This window comes from Phascolarctos cinereus, unplaced genomic scaffold (genome assembly GCF_003287225.1).
Source record: "Phascolarctos cinereus isolate Bilbo 61053 unplaced genomic scaffold, phaCin_HiC Scaffold_2;HRSCAF=192, whole genome shotgun sequence".
NCBI lineage: Eukaryota > Metazoa > Chordata > Mammalia > Diprotodontia > Phascolarctidae > Phascolarctos > Phascolarctos cinereus.
Window position 1 is genome coordinate 304042958 of NW_027555625.1, and position 20210 is coordinate 304063167.

Sequence of the window (20210 nt, forward strand, 5' to 3'; positions counted from 1 at the left end):
CACTCCTTAGCACAGTACCAAGATGACATCTGTTGAAATGGAGGTATTTGGAGGTGTGCATGGAGACAGACTATAGGCATAAGATTGGGTTTAATTTCTGTGTTAACTCTATCCCTAATCCTTCTTCTGTGAGCTTTATTCATTCAGCAAACATTTATTAAGCACCTACTGAGTGCAGAGCCCTGTGCTTAGTACAGAAGAGAATAGCAAAGTTTGGGTGAGACACTTCCCACCAATATCTACTTTTTCTGTTGATTTACTCTGAGAAATGGGACACTGTCGTGTTCCAAAGAAATAAACATTTCCCAGATGTGAAATTGAGAGATGCAAGATGGTTGTGAGTAATCTGCGCTATATTTCAAATAACTTCAAAGAAGAACTTGATAAGAGGATGTAATTGGGCAAAATGGATGATTGAAAAGTAAATTGGACTGGTCGTGTAAGAGTAAGAGATGATAGATGGACAGCTGATGGAGCACTTAGTAAGCACATACCAGGCCCTATATTAAGTGCTATGGATGCAGATACAAGCAAACAAGACATCCTTGACACCAAGAGCTTTCGTTTGAATAAGGGAAAACAAAGATCTGGAAAGGGAAGGATGCAATGGTATATACAGGTGCCAGGAAGTGGCATGGCAAAATAAAAGCTTAAAGTTCACCTCTCAAAGCTGAGGGATCTGGGGGCAGAGTCCCGGTTTCCCAGGGGTCAAAGGTAGAAGTGGTGATCAGTGTAGAGAATGATTGCTATGGACTCAGCTGGGCCAGGAAGTGGCCATATCATTTATTTTATGTGATAAGTGCATCAGAAAAGGGGCAACAGGAAAAATCCTCACTGACCAGGGAAGGGCTTCCTAGAGGAGGCGGTATATGAGGTTGGGCTTTGAAGCATGGTTAGGAATTCAAAGGTAGAGAGAAGTAGAGGGGCATCCAGGTGACACAGTAGATAAGAGCACTGGCCTTGGAGTCAGGAGGACCTGAGTTCAATTCCAGCCTCAGACACTTACTGGTTATGTGATCCTGGGCAAATCACTTAACCCCAGTTGCCTTCCCCCTCCCCCTCTTCCCCCCCTCCCCCACCAAAAAAAAAAAGAGAGAAGTAGGAAAGGTGTTTTAGGTTATCAGGGAAAAACACGAGCAAGGGCATGGAAGTAAAAGAGAACAAGGCATAGGATCATCATCAGTTATAGCAGGACAGGATATGTTCAGGAGGCAGAGAGTAGCAGAGTCTAGACTGAAATAGACTACCTGGAGGAGAGTGATACAAGAGGCTTTAACAGAGCCAGAAGGAACCTCAGAAGGAAGGAAATAAGCATTTGTTAAGTACCGACTGTATGCCAGGCACTGTACTAAGTGCTTTACAAATTTTATCTCATTTGGTGCTCACAACAGCCTTGAGATATAGGCATTATTATTAATCCCATTGTATAGTTGAGGAAACTGAGGCAGATAGAGGTTAAATGACTTGTCCATTGTCACACACCTTTAAGTTTCTGAGGTCAAATTTGAACTCAAGTTTTCCTGACTCCAGGGCCAGAGCTGTGCTGCCTAGCTGCCTCACCTCATTAAAGAGATGAAGTGACATGTTCACTACACAGGTAGTGTCAGGTGGGAACTGACCTCTAAGTCCTTAGTTTTCCTGTATAAAATGGAGGTAATAATAATACAGTCATTAGCTATCTTAGAGAGTTGTGAGGTGTAAAATTAAAATGCTGTGTAAATGGTTGCTAATATTAAGGCAAAGTCTGTGGCCCAGAAAGGAGAGAGAATTGGTATCTGGGAGATCCAAAAATCAAGAAGGCACTATGTCATGATCCATGTTCTAGAGTTGCATTTCTCTCGTAATGTGGTTTGGAGATCCCAGGGGATCGCCAAGGTTCTTTCAGGAGGTCCAGGAGGTCAAAGCTATTTTCATAATGATATAAAAATTCTTCATTGCTAATGTGGTAAATATCAATAGGTATAAATCACAAAAAGCTTTTTGGTGAGTGCTCAATAATTTTTAAGAATGTGAAGCGTGGGGCAACGAGGTGTCTCAGTGGATAGAACACCAGCCCTGGAATCAGGAAAACCTGAGTTCAAATGGGACTTCAGACACTTACTAGCTGTTTGACCCTGTTAACTGTCACTTAACCCCTATTGCCTCAAAAAAAAAAAAGAATGTAAAGGGGTCCTGGAACCAAAAAATTTGAAGACCACTGTTTTAGAGGAAGGGGAAATGGAAGAGAGAGAGGGAGATCGAGATTTGAGAAGGAAAAAGAGGCTAAAATCTGAAGAACAAGAGATCTGGAGCTTGAGAATCCCCTAGGAATCAGAGGGAGACAGAACTGTTTTCTGTGGGATTGACATGTCTGGGTCCCTGAAGGGAGAATGAACTTGATAGAGGTTTCATGTCTGGAGCACCAAAAAAAGCAAGCATGGCATGCTTGAAAGAACATTGGTTTTGAAGTCACAAGACTTGGATTTGAACCCTGGCTCTGCTGCTTACTCCTTGGTGACCTTGTAGCACTAAAGCTACGATAGACCTGAGCAAGGAAATAGGCCAGGATCCCCGAGGGAAGAAGCAACAAGAGAGAACTAAGGTTGGGAACCTGAGAAGGGACTAGACAAAGATCTGAGTCCCAACACAGAACTAATTTTAGAGGATTGGGAGATCCCATTGGAGTGGGATTAGGTTGAGTTTTGGGGCCCTCAAAAGGAGAGAACTCATTTGGAAAATGTGACGTTAAGACCTGAGGGGAAACTATTCCAGCTTCTGGTCCCAAAGGAGATGAAATGAAACTAGAGAAAAAGATAACTGATTTTGGCAGGGGGCAGAAGAGAGATCTGGGACCTGAGCAGGGAAAAGCAAGTAGAGAGAGGACCTGTGTCTAGGAAACACGAGGTAAGAGGTCCCAAAGGGGCAACTAGGTGGCACAGTGGATACAGCACCGGCCCTGGATTCAGGAGGACCTGAATTCAAATCCAGCCTCAGACACATATACTTACTAGCTGTGTGACCCTGGGCAAGTCATTTAACCCCATTGCCTCGCCAAAAAATAGAATAAAATTTAATTTAATTTAAAAAAAAAAGAGGTCCCAGAGAAGACTAGGCCAGGGTGCTGGATCTTGAAATGGGAACCAGTGATTAAGGAGACAGCTGGTTTCTGGGAGACCTGAGCTGTGGTGAAGGGGTGGGAAAGAGGGATGAGATGAAGAAGACTAAGCAGAGAGACTGCATGACTACCTCTTCAGCATACAGTGGATGGGATTACTTTGCTTGGCTGTGATAGCCCTTCCAGCTCCAAGATTGTGTGAGCACCAACATTGTTTGAAGAGTCCTTAACACCCGAACGGCCTCTTTATTACACTGGCTGATAAGAAGGAGATATGAGTAACTTAGCTTATAAGGCGGCTGTTACTCCTTTGCTAGTCTGGTGGATGGGATGGGAGCCCATGTTGAATTTGATAAGGTTGGGACATAGCCAACATTTTCCCTAATTTGTGTGTCTCCCTCAGCTGCAGAAATGATCATTTGTTTAATGTTTTATTTTTCCCCAATTACACCTGAAAACAATTTTAACATTTGTTTCTTAACATTTTGAATTCCAAATTCTTTTCTTCCCCTCCCCCATCATTGAGAAGGCAAGCAATTTGACATAGGTTATACATATGCAGTTATGCAAAACATTTCCATATTAGTCATGTTGTGAAAGAAAACACGACCAAAAAAAACCCCCAAGAAAAATAAAGTTTAAAAAAAAAAAGACACCTGCAGAAATTTGGAGACAGACTGGCATCTAGTCCTAGCCTCACAGGATGTAACAGCACTCAATCATCTGTCTTAATTAATTGCACCCTGAGCCTACTCCATCCCTGTGAGGACCCTAGTCCTTCAAACTTGGGAGAGCAGTGCCCCACCCATCCCCTGGAAGCTGAACTTATCAAAAATATTGTTCTTCTGTGTCTCTCCTGGGCAAGAAATTAAGGTCATAACAGGCGTTAGACATCTGTTTTGTAGGCCCTTTGGTGGATGCATTTTTCACCTGTTAATGTATACATCACGTCTGTCTTTGTTATATGTAAATATGTACTTAAGAAGAGATCTTTGGGATAGCTGTCATTACAGGAATAAAAGGTCTAAAAAATGTTTGACCACAAACTGGGCTCTTGGCAATAGAAGTCATGTTGCTAGAGGTTGCTTAGCAAGCTACCTTGGAGACAACAAGAAAGGCCAGTAGAATCATCATTTTAAAAAATTCCAATTTCTGCAGAGTTGTGAAATTTACAATGTTCTTTCCTCACAGTAGTTAGGTGAGATATTGCTTTATTAGTGTGGAAGGAACTCTTCTTTCCTGGAGGCTTTACCATTACAAGTTTTATTCCCATATCATAGGAGAGAAAATTGAGGCTCTGTGTTCTAAGTTCAGGAGTAGGGAAACTGTGGCCTTGAGGCCCCTCTATCTAAGGTCTCTTCCAACTCTAAGATGCCATGATTCTCTAGAGCATACTGTCCCTCATTCCAGAAAGCACTGTGTAAGGCAGAATAGATGAGCTACTAGTCTGCACTTCGCACCATCTAGAGTTTACTTTGCACTTTGTCAGTTTAAATTCCTGGAGACAGAACATTAGAGCAGAGCGACCCAGGGATCTGACCTAGTATGGCAATTCTTATAATGTAACCTAAATCATAAGACCAAAGCAGGATTCTCTTTACATCAGCATTTCTGAAATAAAAAGAAGGAAGGGAAAAAACCCGCAGAAAATGCCATGAGGGCCCAGCTTAACAGAGCACCTCATAGATTGAGAAATATTGGAAGCTATCATCTTTGGATTTGGGAAAAGAAACAGTCATCTAGCCCATGCCCACCTTTGCTGGGAATTAGTAACTAGGAAGAGAAATGTAGGCAGCACTTTCCAGGAAGTTCTTGTGTCTCCCAGAAGGTGAGGTCTTTGCAGGTCTAAACTGGTCTATCCACTTCTTAGTAGTATGGTGGAAAGGTGCCCTGACTCAGTGGCCCAAAGGCTACTTTGTCAGGAAATCTCTTTGTGACCCTAGGAAAGTCACCTCTCTGATCATTTCTTTCCTTATCTTTTAAATGATTGGGTTGGACCAGATGATTTCTGACGTCCCTCCTTGCTCTAACATCCTAGGGTCTTCATTCTAAGACCCCCTCCTTCGCTCCCTATCCAGCTCCAACTTTCCATGAAAGATACCAGAGCATCAAAACTTGGTAATGAAATAATGTAGATTGGTTGCAAAGAAACTCAGTGATCGGTAGCACTATAATTAAGAACCTGAACAACTCTCCTTGGGAGAATCGTGACAGGAGAGTAAAGTAGGATCTTGGGACTGATTTGTTTACTGCGTTGTTGTTACAGCTGATAAAATTGTGGGAAACTGTAACTTCTTCTTGAATTAATCCAAGTAAATAGATACTCAGTGGGTCATAAATTGTAGCCTGTGTTTAAAAAGACCCCAAACCTGAGCCTGCTTTATGACTAAACATGTTCTGGGAACTACATGAAATCTTAGTCATAGAGTTTTTATTGCTGGACCTGAGAGGGGACGTTAAGACATACTGATAGCAGTAGTTCACATTCACATGGTATTTAACAGTTTACAAAGTTCTTAGAACATAATGTCAGAGTTGGAAGGGACCTTAGAACACAGATAGGCCATGTAAGATGTAGAATGTTAGAATATGGAACATAAAATATTGGATATGAAAAGGCTTTTGGAGATTACATAATTCAACCTTCTCATTTTACAAATGGGAAAATGAAAATCCAGAGGGTAATTTGTTTAAGAGGCCAGGGAGATGGTGGACAAAAAAGTGCAAATTGAAAACAATATGGTTGTAGTGTGGTAAAAATGTACTATAACAAGGAATTCTGCTGGTCTCATCCTTTTGTACTTTATAAAGAAAAAAATTTTTGAAGATGGATATTTATAGAAAGGTTTGGATGAAGAGTAAAAATGTAAAGATGGTTTACCCATTATCCCAATTTCTCAGGGGGTGGTGTGAGTACCAAGGATCCTATTTTCTGTTTAGTTCTGGTCTTACTGGAGACCCCCACCTATAAGTTTTTTGAAGAACAAATTAGCATTTGAAAATGCAATCTTAAATTGGTAGTTGGGATGAGAAATGGTCACACATACAGCTATTAAGTAATGCCACAAGAAGCGAATTCCTTACTGTTTCTCATTTTATAGAATTAATGTTGTTGTTTTTTCTGGAAGGAAATTTATCTAGTTATCTAGTGTGACATTCTCATTTTCAAAGAAAAGTGATGCATTCCAGTCACACAGCTAGTGTTTGGCAGAGGTAATAGCAACCTTAAAAGAGCTATTGAAGTTAGCAAAATGTTGGTTATGATTTTATATATAAATATTACTATATGGTGAATATGATTCTGGCATTTTATTACTTAACAAAATTTGACAGTATTTTTTGAGTAAATTTTATTGTTGAGTATATAATAATGTATCTATTCTGTGTGTATGTGTGTGTGTTCCAAAAGTCTTAGTGCAGAGTACTGTCTTAGGTATTGGGAAAGATATACAAGGGGCAGCCAGGTGGAGAAGTGGGTAGAACACCAGCCCTGAAGTCAGGAGGACCTGAGTTCAAATTTGGCCTCAGATACTTGACACTTACTAATTGTATGGCCCTGGGCAAGTCACTTAACCCCACTGCGTTGCCGGGAAAAAAAAAAAGAGAGAGAGAGAGAAAGATATACAGATCAAGAAGACTAGGTGCCTTTCCTCAAGGAACTTGTAGTCTGCTAGAGTAATATGACAAATATACAGGAAACTACAGTACTAAGCAGACCTTAAATGTATTAGAGAGCTAGAAAGTGCTACAAATATTTGGAAGAAGCATTTTGTTGGAGATTGAGGGATCAGTGAAGGTGAATAGTGTAGGATCATTCTATTCCGTTGAAGAAACATTTATTAAACTATATCACATATGCAAGGCCCTGTATTGAAAAGGTAGTTTGAAAAGAAGTGGTAGAATTTCTGCCCCTGAGGAATTACCGTGCAGGACCATGTCATCATCAGAATAATAATAATAACTTAAATTCCCATAGATATTTAAGGTTTACAAAGTACTTTCCTCAACTTACTCCTATAGAAGCACTGTTGTCTCCATTTTACTGATTAGAAAACTGAGGCTTGGAGAGATGAGATGTTTTGCCCCAAGCCACATGAGTAATTAATAAGTATTAGCATGGAGAATTCAACCCAGATCTTCCAATTGCAAATCCATTGTTCTTTCTACTGTCACAGCTTGGAAAGTAGAATTTCATTATACTTTCATTATAATTTCATTATAAAAAAAAAAGTTGTATCATTTACAGAAAAGAATAAAAAAATTAAAAGTTTGGAAATGTGTTTTTTTAAATATATATATACACACACACACATATATTATATATATATATATATATATACATATATATATATGTATATATAAAAGAGAGAGCTCTGGATTTGTGATGAAGAGCACTCTCAGCTTCTTATAAACTGTTTGACCTTGGGTAGTAAGTTTCTTCCATTCTCTGAGCCTCAGTTTTCTATTCTGTAAAAAAGAGTTCAGGTTAGTTTATCCCTAAGGAGATCCTGAATGTTGGCATTCTAAATTCTAAAGTCCATTCTAACTCTTAAATCTTCTTAAGGAAGATAAGTAGTGTCCACTGAATGAATGAATGAACAAATGAGTGAAAAGGCATTTATTAAGTGCCTATTATTAAGTGCCTACTCTGTGCCAAGCACAAATAGAGAAGAGAGACCATCCCTGCTCTCAAGGAGCTTAGATTCTAATAGGGAGAGACCACACATAGAGGAGGCTTCTGCAGCAAATTGGATGGAAAGGCCCAGTGGTCCTTACGGTTTAGGAGCAAAAGCAGATGGTAATACATCTTCTTTAGTTTCTTTTGGTAAAATAACATCCTTTTCTGAAGTTGAGCTAGTGGACGATGCCACCGACTTTGTTAGTAAGAGCCTTACTTTCTAGGTCTTCAGTAACTGAGGCTACTGAGGAGTTGAAAGGTACAGCACCTCCAGAAGGGTTTCCTTTCCGCAGGCATTGCTGGCCTGGCCCTCAGCCATGTGGGCCGGGCTGGAAACAGGTCAGTGGTCTGGAGGGGCAATTCTGTTCTCAGGCTCTTGGGCTTCACTGCCTGTCAGTGGCAGTTGGTTGGCAGTTGGTGTTGGAGATGTCACAGATGGGGCCCTTCCAAAGGGTTGCTCCCTTCAATAATGTCCAGCAGGATCAGGATAGAAGCTCAGCTGTTGATATGGGTGGTACTGCTCCCTTCCTGGGGCTCTTGGGCTTACCTTCCCATCAGTAGCAGTTGGTGGTGGTGGTGGCAGCAGCGGCTGTGGCAGTAGCAGCAGCGGCAATCAGGCCCTTTCTCCCCAAGGGCTGCCTGTCCTGAATGATGGCTAACAAGGCTGGGTTAAAGCAGGGCTGATGGGTAATGGGATGGGTGCTACTGTTGCCATGTCTCTTGGGTACAGGGTCCTGGGACTATCTCCACCTGGGTCTAAAAGGAAGTGTAGATTGAGGTGGCAGGAGTGTTTTGTTTCTGGAATGTCTGGCTAGTTAATGTTGGGAACTTTTCTGTTTATTCTCTGTGTGTATATATGTGTGATTTATTGAATTTGTGTTTTTAACCTCTGTGTTTAGAAGTTTGTCTTATTATAGAACTGTCTGTAATCTAAAATGGACTTTGAACAGTGATACTATGTCAGGGCTTATATTCCCAGTTGACTTATCTCTGTTTATCAAGGGGGATATAGTTAGTGTTTATAATAAAAATGGACTTCTCTTGTTTATCAAGGCCTGGGAAAGAGAGACAGATCATCAGAAAGAAGGAATTGACATGCTAGCTCCTCATGTTTGTTTCTCTTTTAACCCCGTTTTGACTGCATGAGATCACACAGCTGGTGGATCAGTTGGACAGTGTAGAATATTAGGACAACTTTCTGTGAACCTCAGTTTTCTCCTTTGTAAAATGAGGATCATAATTATTGCACTACCCTCCTTCCCAAGGCCATTGTAGGAAAAATGCCTTTTTAAGTTGTAAAATGCTATCAGAATGGGAGCTATCATTCTTAACATAGCAGTGTGGAGGTGATTAGAGTCCTGGCCCTGGGATTAGAAAAACTGCATTTGACTCCTTGCTCCCCTACTTATTAACAGCATGACTGGACCAATCATCTTATTTCTCTGTTTCCTAATTTGTAAAATGAGGATAGTAATACTTCCACTGCTTGGCTTCTTATGAAGGGCCTTTTATGTGCTGGGTGTATGCCGAGGATATCTTATGAAGAAAGAAACCAAATTTCAGAAGTTAATCCAACTTATCTGTAGTTCTGTGGAAACACATTGCTCCATTAAGATGGCTAAACCCAGGGTCAAGAAAATCTGAGATCCAATATGGCCTATAGACTTAGCAGCAGTGTGACCCTGGGTGAGTCACCGAACCTCTGTTTGCCTCAGTTTCCCCTACTGTAAAATGGAGGCAACATAGTGCGCCTCAGGGTTATTGTGAGGACAATAAGAAATAATTATTTGTAAAGCATTTTGCAGACCTTAAAGTACTGCATAAATTACTGGTGATGATGATGGGGATGATGATGTGGAGGTTTGGATCTGCCTTAGGAGAGGGAGTGCCACATTGATGAAGCTCTAGACCCTTGAAGAATTTCAGTAATTCCATTAATAGGACAATAGGGCCTATTAATTGGAGACTATTGTGAATTGTATCCAAAAGTGTGTTTTTCTTGTCCCTCAGAGGGGAGATTGAATCCTCAAGCACATTGTTAGTCTTAATGTTTTCTCTATAGTATGCTGGCCCCAGGTGGCATTTCACTTAATATTAGCCTGCTTGAGTAAGTGACCAGAAGAAACTCTTGACTTTGAACAACGGTTCTTATCTCTTAACTGGAGGAGAGAGAATCTGAGGCCTTGTTGAGACGTTGGGCCCATAGAGGAGAAGCCCAGGGGATAACTGCCTTTTAGTACTTAAAAAGGCTGTTGTGTGTTGGAGGGTGGCTTTGTCGCTTTAGGTTGCTTGGTGCTAGAAAGAACTAAGAACTGTAGGTGGAGATTAAGACGAAAAGACTTACACTCAGCTGAGTGTAAGGAAAAATGTCCACGTAATTAGAGCTGTCTTGGAATGGGCTAGGCCACCTCTGTGGGCAGTAGGTTCTCTTTTCCTAGAGGTCTTCTCATTAAGGCTGGATAACCTCTCAGACTTCGTAAAGAGGAATTCTTAATTAAATATAGGTGTTGAGCATGATGGCTTTTGAGAGATCTCTTCTGACTTGGAAATTGCATGAGTTTTGTGCGATTTGGAATTTGGACCCCTGGATTTTAATATGTTTTGTACTTGATGAGCTCTAAGTGGCCTGAGTTACGTTATTCTCCTTGTGCCTCAGTTTCTCCATTATCAATAGAGACAAAGGTTTTCCACAAGTGTGCTTTCTGAAGAGGCTGTATTGATGCGGCTTTTGACTTTTTAATACTTCCAGATAAAAGGTCAAAATAAGCCTTAATTTTTACCCATGAAAATCTATGGCAATATGGTGTAATGTGAAGAGCTTTGAACTTCAGATCCAAAGACCTGGACATGAGTCCCATTTCTGTCCCTTATTAGCCCTGTAACTGGAGGCAAATCGCTTGACTACTGGCCTTTTCAAATGGAGGCATTCACATTTATATAAGCACTTTATAGTCCTTATTTCATTTGGTCCCCATAACAACCCTGTCATTAGGGGCTATTATTATTCCCGTTTTACTGATGAGAAATAGACTCACAAGTGAAGTGACATACCCAAGATCACATAGCAAGGAAGTGTCCAAGTCTTAACTCCTAGTCCATTGCTTTATCTACTACCTCTCAAGGTTGTTATGAAGATGAATTGAGATTATGTATGAAAATTGCTTCGTGAAACTTTCACAGACCTTACATCAGCATCAGCTGTTATGGCTTCCCCTTACCTTATTGGTTAAATAGAAGGGCCTGTTGATTTTTTATTTTGTGTTTCTACATTCTGTGTTCTCACATCCTTTTTTGCATCAACAAAATGTTGTAGCACCATTTTCTAAGTTTTAATTGATACATTATGGTGGTAGCCCTTCTTCATTTTATTCATAACATATAGCTTTAATCTACCTATATCCTTAGTTTGTGATATCTTCAATTCATTTTCTCTCTCTGTCCTCTCCCTCTCTCTCTTTTTCTCTCTGAATCTCTCTCTCCCTCTCTCCTCTCTTCTCTCCTCCTCTTTCTCTTCCTTCTCTCTCTTTCTGTCTCTCTCCTTTTCTTCCTGAATTCTTGAATCACTCCAGGGAACTTAAAACCTTACTGTATTCCAATTTGTGCTATTACAATTATCACAACAAACATTTAAATAACATCCTTACAACAATCTTTTGTAGTAGGTAGTGCCAGGATTAGTATCCTATTTTTAAAGATGAAGGCTCAGAGATGAAAACTGACCTATAATATAATCAAAATAAAGTGAAACAAACATTTATATTAGGCATCAGTTTTATGCAGAATACCTAAGGTCACCTGGCTATTAAGGATTGGAGCCAAGATGTGCACTCAGGTCTGCTGACGGACTCCATATCTAGTGCTCCTTTTAAGCTACTCCAAAATGAATGTCATTCCCAAGCCCCCTACTCAGTTGTCAACTTCCAGGAGGCTGGGATAGCGCACATTGAGTAACCCTGAAGTGGACATATATATATATATATATTGCAATTCACATTATTTGAAATTATAATTATGTAAGATATGGTCATTAGTTCCAGTCCTATGGAAATGCACAATGCGAATTCAAATAATGTGACCACTTCAGAATATTCTTTATTCTGTCCTAATAGAGATGTAGCTGTATTTCAGTAGAGGTGTGATCTCACTGATGTCTATACACCCTCAAATAGCACAGATCATAACCCATGTATACCTTCTGATCTTGTGTGACCCTTGTCCACGTCTTCCCCTAAGTCCTCCGTGGGAGATCACACCAACTTTTGGGCAGCTTCATCTCTCTCTTGGCATTTCATGGGCACAGAGAAAGGGATTTGTGTCATGGAAGGTAGGGAGAGGGTCTTGTGCCTTGTTTAGCTTTGCCTTTACCTACAGTATTGTGCACACATTAGGTACTTATAATGCGGGGTTTTTTAAATTAATTGAATTTTTGATATGCTGCCCACAGGCAGCAGGTATAATATAAAAGGCACTAACCTTGGAGTCAGATCTGAATTAAAATCTTACTCCAGATGCTTAGCAGGGTGGCCATGGGTAGGTCACTTAACTGTTCTGAGACTCTAATTCCCCAGTGGCAGTAATAGATTTGCTGTAAGGAAAACACTTTGTAAACTCTTTAAATAGTATAGGCATAGGTGTTACTTTGAAAAAGAACAAAAGCAAATGTAGAGCAGATTTTCAAATAAAACCCTAAAAATTAAAAGCAATTTGCATTTTATTAAAAAAATAAAACATTTTGCCATAATTCTAAACTCAGCCTTGTATACTTAGAAAACTCAATTGCATGGTGATGACTGCCTCAAGATATAACCAAGAGCATCTCTAACAGCCTTGTCATAGTACAGTGGGGAAAATGCTGTATTTGGAATCAGAGCTTGAAACTTCATCTCTGGTACTCTGTGACTTTCAGTTTCCACACCTGTAAGATGAGGGGCTTGGATTAGATTGAACAGAATGTAAAACTGTGCATTTTACTCAGTGCCAGATACTATGCTAAGCTCAATTCTCTCCCTTGCTCTTTGGGTGACCTACAACTTTTATTCTTTGGAGACTCCATTGTTTAAAGCCATCTGGCATCACTGGAAGACTGTATCAGTACATCAGGGTTCTAGGATTTATAGAAAAGCTTGATGGTTCCTGCTTTTAGGGAGGTCACATTCTAATTGGGGAAGACTGAAATGAGAGTTCAGTTTCGTGGCAGATGGAGAGAGGCCAGTTGGTACTTAGGGTTCAGTAGGAAAAATAGTGGGGCAGAAGTTAGGGCCAGGTGGACCTGGGAGACAATGGCATGGCAAATAGTTTCCAATCAATCACTGTTGAAAAGAAGGTAGTGCTCCAGTGGGAGTCATAGTGGAGTGGGGCTCTGGGTTCCCTCAGGCAGAGGTAGGTATGAGGGAAGGGGGTGAACATCCAGATGATAATGGGCATCTAGTATCTGGAGGGAACTGTACAATGGGGATTAGAGTGACAGGGTTAGGTGATGTTGGAGAGGTCCCCTAGGCCTGTTCTTGGTGATCCATTGGGTGCCAGTTGGCATGGGGATGACAAGTAGGCTGGAGCAGAGGAGGAAAAAGGTCTCCTGCAACTATTCCTGCTGGTTACCTGTAAGGGCCCTTTGGATCTAAATCTGTGGTTCTATTTCCCACTCCTCTTTTGTTTCCTCATTCTGATTATTTTGCTGTTGATATTGTATAACCTGGCACATCTTGCCTGACTCCCAGGCCTCTTCTTTGATAGTTTATCCTGGAGGGGTGTTGCCACAGAGAGCCATACAGTTCTTGATTGGGTAGGCTAGCCCTTCTCTGGGTGTGGTAAAGTGTCCATGACTGTGAGTCAGCTGTTGGGTAATCTTCTGTGTCGTAAGGACATTAGGCAGGGGACAGTTAATAAAATTCCAATGACAGGGAAGAAGTATTGCCCTCTGCCTGATCAGTAGGCTTATTAGGTTCTCCAAACCTTAATTTGCTGTTTTGCAGTCCACAGCTTTCACTTTTCAGTTCCTCATATTGATTGAATTAACAACCTCATTAACAGCTCCTAGTTGCTTGATTGCACACCCTTTCTGCTCCTTCACCAGCTTTGTCCAATCAGATTCCAAGTCTCAGAGGGTCTTTGTCCATGATGTATTGCTCATCCATTTGCTTCTTTCTACTTACACAACTGCACTATAGTTCAGCAGTCTCCTAATTGGGCTCCCAAAGCTTCCAGTCCCTCTCACGGTCCTTCATATAGCTGCTAAAGTAGTCTTCAAGCTCGAGTCTGACAATGTGACTCTCCTGGCTCCCATTTCCCTCCAGCATAAAATCCAAACTCTTCAGTTTGCCATTTCAAGCCCTTCTCAGCAGAGCTTTACTGCACACTACTCCCCTCCATGCTCCCTCTGTTCCAAGCTAACTGGCTTCATTACTGTTTCCAAACTCACTGTCTCAGAATTCCAGCTCCCAGATCTCCAGCTCTTCCAACTTTGCCTAGGCCGTTCCCCATGTCCTACTATGTCCTCCTGCCTCATCACAGCCTCTTAGATTCCCTAGTTTCCTTCAAAGCTCAGCTTATGTCTTACCTCCTAGAGAAAATTTTTTGGTTTTCCCTGTAGCTGTCTAATGCTCTCTCTGTTATTATCCTCATTTTAGAGAGGAGGAAACTGGGGCAAACAGAGATTAAGTGACTTGTCCAGGTTCATACAGCTAGTATGTTTCTGAGGCTAAATTTGAACTCAGGTCTTCCTGACTTACTAGTTGTATCTGTAGCACAGTACAGTGCCTGTCACTTAGTAGGCTTTATATAAACTTTTATTCCCTTCCTTGTTCCCACTATTTTATGATGTTGAATGTATTTCTTGTGCACTCTTTCTCTCCCTCTCATTCCCTCTGTCTTTTTCTTTCTCTCCCTCTCTTTCCCCCTGCCACAATTTCCTTATCTGTTAAATAAATGCTGTTAATGCTTGTGTTACCAAACACAGAATTTGACTCTAGAATTAATCATATCTCCCATTTCCATAGCACCTTATGGTTTGTAGGATCCTTTCCTAGCAACAACCTTGTTTTACATTCCTCCATTTTACTATAAAAATAGTGGTTTAGAAAAGATGAAGAACTGGGACAAAAGCTGGAGACAAAACTTGAATGCAAAACGACTGCCTCCAAACCTCCTCTTCTTTTTATTATATGATGCTTCCTCTCCTTAGACATGATTTAGTTCCAGCTCTCCTCTTTATTATCACCTGGACAAGGTACTCAACCTCTGTGCCTCAGTTTCCTCATCTATGAAATGAGATTAATAATAACTGCACTATTACCTGATGGGGCTATTGTAAGGTGCAATCAAAAGCACTTTGTAAACTTGAAATGGTAATTATAACTGTGAGCTTTGACCTCTTTCTAAAAACAAAATTGGTTTCCAGGAAAAAGCCCTCCTATTCATGTTCAACTAGATTGAATGAATGTTTAATACTGTACTCAAGAGGGTAAACATTGTGTCTTCAGTACCTTGTATTCCTTAGCTACTCATTTACTCTCTTGGAATTTACAACTGTAAAGTGAAAAAATGACAAACCATTATACACTGGAGTGTTGAAGAAAAGATACTTAGTCTTTAAGAATGTTGTTAATGGTCCGGTAATACCAAACAATTGTTTCTTAGAGATACTATTGCATTGGCTCTTCCTTAACAAGCTTTTCTAAGCTCTTAAGATCTGAAGCTTTTCTTAATTTTATTTATTTATTTATTTTTTTTGGCGAGGCAGTTGGGGTTAAGTGACTTGCCCAGAGTCACACAGCTAGTGAGTGTTATGTGTCTGAGGCAGGATTTGAACTCGGCCAGGGCTGTTGCTGTATCTGCTGTGCCACCTAGCTGTCCTAAGATCTGAAGCTTTAAGCTTTAATTGGATAATCTAATAAAGGTTGTGGACCCTTTCTCAGAATAATGCTTTTAAATGCATAAAATTCCAGAAGAAGTTATGTCAAATCAACAAGTATTTATTAAACACAATAATATTGTGGAGACATCCTTGAGAGACTTAGGAATTCTGATCAACACAATGATCAGCTATAATTCCAGAGGATGGAGATGGAGTATTCTACCCACCTCCACAGAAAGGTGATGAACTCCGTGCAGATTGAGCCTTTTTTTCCCTTTTGGACTTTGACAGGGTGGAATTTGTTTTGCTCAACGATACATGTTTGTAGCAGTTATTTTTTGTCCTGCTTTCTCGATGGCAGGGGAAAGGGAATGTCAAGGGGAGTTGCTGAGAGAATTCAGATCTGAAAATTAAATAAAATTGAAGTAAAAAAACCTAAACATTTATTAAGTGGCTACTATGTGCTGGATACTTCACTAAGCACTAGGGATACAAAGAAGGGCAAAAATTAGGGAGTTCGCAGTCTAATAGGAGAGGGAATTACTTATGTTTATTATATTGCAATAGTTATAAACATATATTGAAATAGTTTTGTATTGAAAATTATTGAACTAGTAATCAAAATGTTTTTTAAAGTCCATAGACCCTAAATTAAGAACCCTTGATCTAGTCTAACCCCTTATTTTACAGAAAAGTAAACTGATGTCCCAGAGAGGTTGTGTCCTTCCTAAATCACACTAGTGACAGAATCAGAATTCTAACCCAGGTCTTCCATCTCCAAATCCATTCCTCTTTGCCTTTCAAGATTTCTTCTCAAGTAGATCAATAGAATTTGCTTATTGTTTTGGTGAATTAGTTTTATTGTAATGTAATGTTTGGAAAGAAATTAAAATTTCCTTTTCTACCTGTGCAGGCTTGCAGTCATGTGGGAGGTGAAGCTATGGATTTTTGGTAATCTTGAAGATTTAGGAGGTTAGAAATATGTCAAGAGGTGTCATGTAGCAGTGAAGCCTCCGAAAAAATCTGACTTCTCTGTTTATGATTAACCAGATGTTGAATGTCATGAATTTAAAGAGGCAGCATGTCATGGTTGAAAGAACACTGGATTTCAAGTCAGAAGACTTAGGTTTCAAACTCATAATCTGTATAAATGATGGGGGTTAGAAGGCATAGTTTCATATTCAGGGTTAACCATTTTCCACCTATATGGTTGTGAGCCCATTTCATCTCTCTGATTCTTCATTTTCTTATCTGTAAAATGAGGGGGTTTGGACTAAATGACCTCCAGGGTTCCTTCCAGCACTAATAGTCTGTGTTCTGTGCCCAGCTGCATCTAATAAGCCATCCTCAGAGAGCTACTTAATTTCCTTTTCTTGCTTTTCATCACTGAATAAACTTGGGTTTTAAAAGACCATCATTTCTTAGGCTTCTAGCAAAGAAAGTAACCTGAGTATCTGGGCAGTGTTCAGAAGGCTGAGGCGCCAGGCTCATGTACCTACAGGCAAATCTTGAAGATTTATGAAGCGTTCATTGAGGACAGGCCACAATTCTCATAATGTCTCTCTCCCCCTCTTCCTCTCCCTCTCCTCACTCCCACCCTGCATCCTTCAGTATTTAGTGCACTGCAAATTTTCTGTAACAGTAAAAGAGTTAACTAGCTGGTGTACATCTGTTCTTTGTTGGAGAGCCTCAGGAGGCCAGACTTAGGCCTGGCAGGGAGCCTTCTGCTGTCTCTTGCCATAAAGAATGTTGTTTGGAAATAAGAAGACTTACACTGTGGGAATCTCATATTTCATTATCAGAGCTTCTCCAGTACATTCCCAATTTGGACACAGCTGTCTTGGGAGGTTGCCACTGACGGCAGACCATTGGTAATTATGGCTTTTGGTTTCTGGTTTATGATAGCAAAAAGGCTTGATGGAGGCCTTCTCCAAAAACACCACATTGGAGACTTTTCTTATAATCTCTCAGTGAATTGATTTCTTCTTGGAAAAGGATTGTGTAGAGCTCTCCAAGATCCCCTTACTATCATATAACACTTGGACTTGGAGTCAAAAGGACCTGGGTTTGAGTCCCAGTTTTGAAGCTGCGACCCTGGACAAATACTTTACCTGTCCAGGCCTTGGCTTCTGCAACTTTAAAGTGAGAATGCTATTTACATGGTTGTTCTGTAGAAACCACTTTTTAAACCTTAAAGTACTATAGATATGGAATCAGTTAATAATAATAATGGTAAATGTTATTGTATGCATTATATGTAACGCATTTCAGAATTATGTTATTAATAATAAAAACAATATGTATTATTGATGATGATGATGATGATGGTGAAGAAGAAGTCCAAAAGGCAGACACCATCTGCACCTAGGATCAATCACTGCTTCTAATACTTTCTTTCTTTATGGCATTGGGGAAATCACTTAAACTCCCGAGACCTCAGTTTTCTCAGCTGCAAAACAAGAGGGTTGGTCTAGATGGCCTCTCAGGCCACTTTTACCTCTAGAGCTATGATGCTAAGAAGCCTCTGTTTGACCTTTGGTGGAGTCTAGCACAATATCACAGATACAGTTTTAATAAGACTTTTTTTTAAATAACAAATAACATTTATAGAGGCAACCTGGCATCATGGGGAGGGAGCTTGTCCAGAGTTGGGAAGACCTGGGTTCAAGTTCTTCCACTGATACATACTGGCTCTACCACCCCAGGAAAGTTGCTTAAATATCTCAGTGGCCAAGCACATCTCTAAGAGAGTAAGTTGCAGAGAAGGTACAGATCTGAATTGGTAGGCATTCCTCATCAGGTGTTCACTACCAACGAATACAGGTCTGGTCCAGATAAGGAGCCAGAAAGTTACTCTAGTTACAAAGTGCTCAATGTGCATTATCTTATCACCCTGTAAGGTAAATAGGTCAAGGAACATTCTCCTCAAATCATAGCTTAAAGAAACAAATGCCTGGAGTGTGTCACACAGCTAATCAGTGGTAGGAATGATAAGATCAAAGATTTAAAGTTGCACTCAACCATAGAAGTTTATCTAGTCTAACACCCTCATTTTATAGGTAAGGAAACCAAGGCCCAGAAAGGGGAACCAGTTTGCCCAAGATCCCACACAAGCTGAGCCCATGCTGGAACCCCATTGCTCTGGAACCAGTATTCAGCAAACATGCTACATTATGGATATTCAATTTCCATTGAACCACCCGGCTTCCAGGGGAGTTGTAACTCAAGGCAATGAGTGCCCTTCCCATTACGTTGAACTGGTAGTGACAGTAAGCTAATAAATAGCTCTTTCCAGGACATTGCCAACAAGTAGCTTGTACATCGTAGGCATTGAATAAATATTTCTTTAATTAAATTGAATTGAATTTGGATGAAGAACCTGAAATTCAAAGGCCTTTGTGCCAATCACATAATTTGCTGTTTGTTAGGTTTTGATTGAGATTAAAAAAAATTTTCTCTATTACTGCATCTCTTCTTCAATAAGTAGTCTAGTAGTGACACTTGGTTAATATTCATCTAGATCTTCCCCACTACTCCTTTCTAACTATCTCTTTCATCTCCAGCCCAGTAGTCTCACTGTGCGAAGATTCTAGTCTTGATGCCGTGTGATTCTGATGAAGGAATCAGGAAGTGGGTTCATTCTTGGTTTTATCACCTCTGTGACTTTGGTCAAATAACTTTCCTGCTCTTGGCCTCAGCTGTTTTCATCCGTAAAATGAGGTGATTAGATTATTATCATTAAGGTCCCTTCTAGCCCTCACATCCTGTAGTGTGAGATTCTCCCCATTTCTAAGTCATGTGATGCTGTGATGAAAGATAGAATTTTGAGCCCATGATCATTCCGGAATATAAGATTTGGGCCTTTTCCAACTAAAATAGCTGAGTGGCGCCTTCCTCCATGACTTCTAGCTTGGGAGATTTCACAACCAGTTGGCTCCATCACATCATTAGACTGTGGACTGTAGACTGTGCAGTACGAAAGGGACAATCTGCCCTCCAGCATGCATTTTCTTGCTGAGTCTGAAGTACTGTTATGGGAAGTTTAGTTCCCAAAACTTTTTCTGGTGTGTCACAGACTGGTTGGCTACTCAGTCAGTTCTTATGGCTTGTGGGCACAGTATTGATTGCATCAAGCCTTCCTTGACCCACACATTTCTCTCTTTACCCCTTGTGGTTTCTTAGCACTCTGTACCATTCTTATGCACTAATTTGTATTATAATTATTTGTGTGTTTTATCTTTATTTTAATCTAGTTCTTGGAAATGGTCGATATGGAAACTTATTTTGCTTGACTATACATATTAGTTACAAAGGTTTTGCTTTTCTTTCCCTTTTTTTAAAAGTAAAAATAATGAAACAGACTAATTAAATACAAGCCTAACAGTAGAAAATGAATACATGAACTTGGGAAAAAAAAAAACAACACACACAGAGAATGTAATGAGGGCATGAAGCTGGAAGGGACCTCAGATCATTTATTCCCATTTTTCAGGTGAGGATACAGAAACTGAGAATAATTTACCTAAGGTCACACATGGAAGCAAGTGCCAGAACTAGGACCTAACCCTAGATCTTTTGACTCTCTC

General features: G+C 40.3%; 1 protein-coding gene across 2 annotated transcripts in view; it reads left to right on the forward strand.

The window, feature by feature from the left end:
• The window catches only part of STOM (stomatin), a 44013-nt gene that overhangs the window by 3527 nt on the left and 20276 nt on the right, over positions 1-20210 (forward strand). The gene's annotated exons all lie outside the window — the stretch shown is intronic.